We start from the raw sequence: 4,335 nt of genomic DNA on the forward strand, positions 1-4,335 counted from the left end.
GAGAGGTGGTTGTTATACACTTATATAAGCATGTTGTTATGGAGAGATAATTGTTGTAAACTTATCATAGAATTTATATCATGAATTTTCATCAAATAAAGAAAGTGAGAATTATGTTCAAAAAAGAAAAGAAAAGTAGGAATCAAATCAACAAAATTAAAAGACATACAATAGGTGTATGCATTATTGCTTTTATACATATTTTATTTTATATTTTTTCACATGATTAATTATAAAGTTCATAAATCTAACAAGTTCAATTAATCAATGAGTTACCAAAATTAATTAATTAATTAATTATGAGTTACTAAATTCAAGTAATCAATTTATTAGTTTATGTTGTTCCAAATTCTTAGCAGAGTATTTAATTAAGAAACTTAATAGTTTAATGAATTGATATATTTAATTCTGCTCATTGAAAATTATTTTCATTTAATAAAATATGATTAATTACGTGAAATTTAATTATTTTATTGAAATAATATTTTAATTAAGATCATTTTTATTTAATAAATGATAATTAATTGACTTATATGAAATAGCTATAATTTTACTTAAAAATTTAGACTATGTGTTGCTATAAATAACTAATTTAATAAAAAAATGTACTTTATAACTATAAATATTGTTGTTATAAGTGAAAAACTATTATAAAATATAAAAAACCGATTCTTCTAAAAACTTGACTGTATGTTTGGTTGGCATGAATAACTAAACGATTCTGACTGTTTCAGTGATAAACAGGTATTCCTTAGTTTGGTTCACTAAATCCTTCATTCAACGAATTCCCATTCATCCTCCATTCCATCTTCTCCCGTAATAGCCATTCCCCACCAGAACCAAAGAATAGCAACGCAGAGCCTGCACCGAATAAAGAAAAAAACATAACATCCCATTCTTGCCCTTCACCACTCTCCCTCAGCAAACACCTTAGGCCACCACACCCTATCCCTATCTCCTCGTTCAAGGATGAGCTATTAATCTGTAATTTCACCAAGAAAAAGAAAAAGAAAACAGAGATAGGGGAGATGAGGAAATCGTTCAAGGATTCTCTCAAGGCTCTTGAAGCTAACATTCATTTCATCAATACCCTGTAATTTCCTCTTTCTTTTCCTCTTCCTTGATTTTTTGTAGATGAACATCATAATTTTTTTTTATTTTTGTAGATAGCAAGGGATTTCAATTTCAGGTTGGGATTGTATCTACAAAGACTACAATATTTTTCTATTCGCTAATTGCTCTATCAATGCATCAGTGATTTCCCTTTGGATTTTTCTCTTGATTTGGGTTTTCTTTTGTTTTGATAAGTTTAAATTTTCATTTTATCTTTTTTTTTGTTTGTTTTGGGTTTGTGCGTTCATGGCAATTTGTTAAAGCTTTGCTGCTAATTAACTTCCTTTTTCCTTACAGGTGTTCTTATTTCAAAAGGCTGCAGTGTAATGTTGCTAGAAAGCCCGTAGTGGTCACTCGTGGATTGTACCCTGTTGAAACCAACTTTAATTATTGGTAAATCAAGTATGCATCTGCAAGTGTGTTTTTGACCTCTTGAATTTCTTGTTTAGGTAAGAGCAGCAATTAAGGTGAAGGCATAATGTGTAAATAGATTTTTTCTGCTCTAATTCATGTGGATATTCTAGACTTAGTTATAATGGTTCGGTGCTTTTAAGGTTTTTTTTTCTTCTTTTATGGAAAGAGTTAACTGGCTGTTCCATATATGAACTTGGTTCTAGCCTTTTAGTCAATTGCAAAATATAAAATAAAAGGGCAGTTTGCTTGGTGATTTAGTTTCTACTGGTGTCTCTTTGATGCAAAACTGAGTCTAGTATGCTATAATTTGATCTCTCTTTACAAGATGCAGATGCTCTACTTTATGATCAAGAGCATTTTTTTTTTCTCTTTGAATGTTGAAATTGATTTACTTGGATCTATAGTTTATTTCCTGGTCAAAGTTCTCTAGCTCATACAATCAGAGTTTTTGTGTTTCAATGAATTTTTATGAGCTGTTGACATAGCAGTAAAAGTTTTCAATCCTTAAATTTAACTCTTTAAAAGATTCTTATTGAAAAAATATGAAAACTTTTAAAGACTGAGTTTTTCAGCATCTCTAATGGTTAAAACAAAGAATAAGACAAAAAATAACTTTTTAAAAGAATTCTTACATTTAGAAGTGAAAGCACAAGGGCTTGTTTATATATGAAGTACTATGTTGTTTCTGTACCATGGTCCAGTGGTAATATTCAAAAGATTGAACTATCACATGTTATCTTATAAGGTCGAGTGCATAGTTGATGCATATTATTATACAATCAAGCATCTTATTTTGCCCTTTTAGGTGATTTGTTGCTTATGATTGATTTCATAGCTATATAATTGTTGTTCAAAAGATCTTATCAATTATCAGTTCTTTGCTTCCAAATCTGGCCTCTAGTTTTTTGTTATCTAATGACACTTATATTTGTTAACTTTTAAAGTTTATACAAAAATGATGTGATGTTTTACTGGTTAAGGGCAAGGACTAAACATATGATTAGGAATCTTAGGTGAGCTATTAATCTGTCACGGTCGTTGGGTGAGTTGTGATTTTATTTCCAATCGATTATTTGGATATTTCACATGAATGATCTAGCATTTATCATATGTCCTTGTTTTGAGCTTCTAAAATCTAAGCAGTAGAAGGAGCTTAAGTGGGATTTCAGGTGCGAGGCAAGGTTTTAGCAAGATGGAGAGATCAAGGTACTGTTCCTTACCTTCTAAGGAACTATGTAATTAAAAGACTTTAATAAGTTGCATATTACTTGTTTCACTTAACTGTTTACTTTTCAAATTCTGATAAATATTTTACTTATCTTGAATATTTTAGCCGGAGACAGACAGTTGTTTTACCTGTACTGTAACGATTAGTACTTTGGTTGGTTTTACATGAGGGCCCTTCTCTTGTTACTGCAGGAATCGTAACGTACATATTCACTAGGAAGGTGATTAGTACTACATGCGTAGGGCGCTCAGGATAGATTTGTCTATGTTGCAGGAGGGTGAAAGCGGAATAGAGTTTATTCCTTTTTTATTCAATTGACCTAATATTTGCTTCACAATAAAGGTATTTTCATGTAAGCAATTGCTGAATGACACATTTGTACTCTTTATTCCTATTTTAGCTTCCTTTTCCAGCGTGCCTTTATTCTTTTCTTCGATAAACCCGTTTCTGTTCTTAAACATGATACAAGGTTGGTGCTTCTTAGGTGATAACTTCGAGTACCAGAGAAGAAACTTAATTTCGAGTGCTTTCCACTGTTGATATGGTTATATAGAGTGACACTCGTAGGAAGGTTGGAAAATGGCTTTTGTTTCAGAGGAAGAAAAAACTGAGGATTACCTTTTCAAGATTGTACTAGTTAGTGATTCAGCTGTTGGGATATCGAATTTACTTGCAAGATTTGCTAGGAATGAGTTCTACCCAAATTCAAAGTCAACCATAGGAGTAGAGTTTCAAACTCAGAAGTTAGATATAAATGGGAACGAAGCTAAGGCACAGATGTGGATAATGCTTACAAGAACCGAGTGGATATACCTTAACATATGTTCGTATCTGAATTAGGTTCATCAAGCAGGATTGAGAGGTGAAAAGATCGATGTTGTTGTTAAGGTAAGTCCCCTTGAAAATAATTTTAAAACCTTGCATGTCTATGTGATTTTGACCATTCAAGTTTATGGCAGGTGCAACATCCGGGAATCCGGGATCTTATGATGACCGACATCCGTAACTTGCAAGCATTTGCACTATACATTCAGAAGAATGATGTCAAATTTGATCTGTTTTCCGTTACCAAGGAAATGGAAAAGAAGGTATTTGTATTCACACTGATGTTCCTTGCAAAACACATCTATCCTTCTTTTATGTATTTTTCAAATTTATGTAAATTGAGAGTATCGTTCCACTTGGATTTGGATTTCTTTTTTCTTCTGCATGTCGTTAATTATTTATCCTTTGTGTTGTCAAGATCGAATATGAGTTTGACTTTCTAAGAGAAGCCAATGCTATGGAGAGAATTTGCTATTTCTTATACGAGAATAACATAAAGAACTATGAGTATTTTATTAACATAAAATGAGGAATGGCTTTTGAGACAAAGGGATTGCGGATCTCAGCTCCTTCTGTATTTATATCGAGTTTTCTTCATGTTTTTGAATAACATAAAGAACTATGAGTTTTTGAATAACATAAAATTAAGGACTATGGTTTTTGAATAACAAAGGACTATGAGTTTTTATTTTGTTATTTCATATGTGAAAAGAACTAATGTTACTAAAATTTAGTAATTTTTATGTAAAATTTGA

At 31.2% G+C, this 4,335-nt stretch overlaps 1 long non-coding RNA gene across 6 annotated transcripts; it reads left to right on the forward strand.

The window, feature by feature from the left end:
- Positions 1-649: 649 nt before the first annotated feature.
- Positions 650-4,028, forward strand: LOC107955535 (uncharacterized). 6 transcript variants are annotated; one of them, XR_001700005.2, is made up of 6 exons: positions 650-1,093; positions 1,411-1,562; positions 2,508-2,733; positions 2,947-3,097; positions 3,240-3,643; positions 3,715-3,939. It is a non-coding gene; the product is annotated as an uncharacterized lncRNA (long non-coding RNA). The 6 variants fall into 6 exon arrangements; XR_001700004.2 differs by adding an exon at positions 1,167-1,189 and having other exon boundaries at positions 687-1,093; positions 1,411-2,733; positions 3,715-4,028; XR_001700003.2 differs by having other exon boundaries at positions 653-1,093; positions 1,411-2,733; positions 3,715-4,028.
- The last annotated feature ends 307 nt before the right edge of the window (positions 4,029-4,335 follow it).

The sequence above is a fragment of the Gossypium hirsutum genome, chromosome A07, assembly GCF_007990345.1.
Source record: "Gossypium hirsutum isolate 1008001.06 chromosome A07, Gossypium_hirsutum_v2.1, whole genome shotgun sequence".
NCBI classification, from domain to species: domain Eukaryota; kingdom Viridiplantae; phylum Streptophyta; class Magnoliopsida; order Malvales; family Malvaceae; genus Gossypium; species Gossypium hirsutum.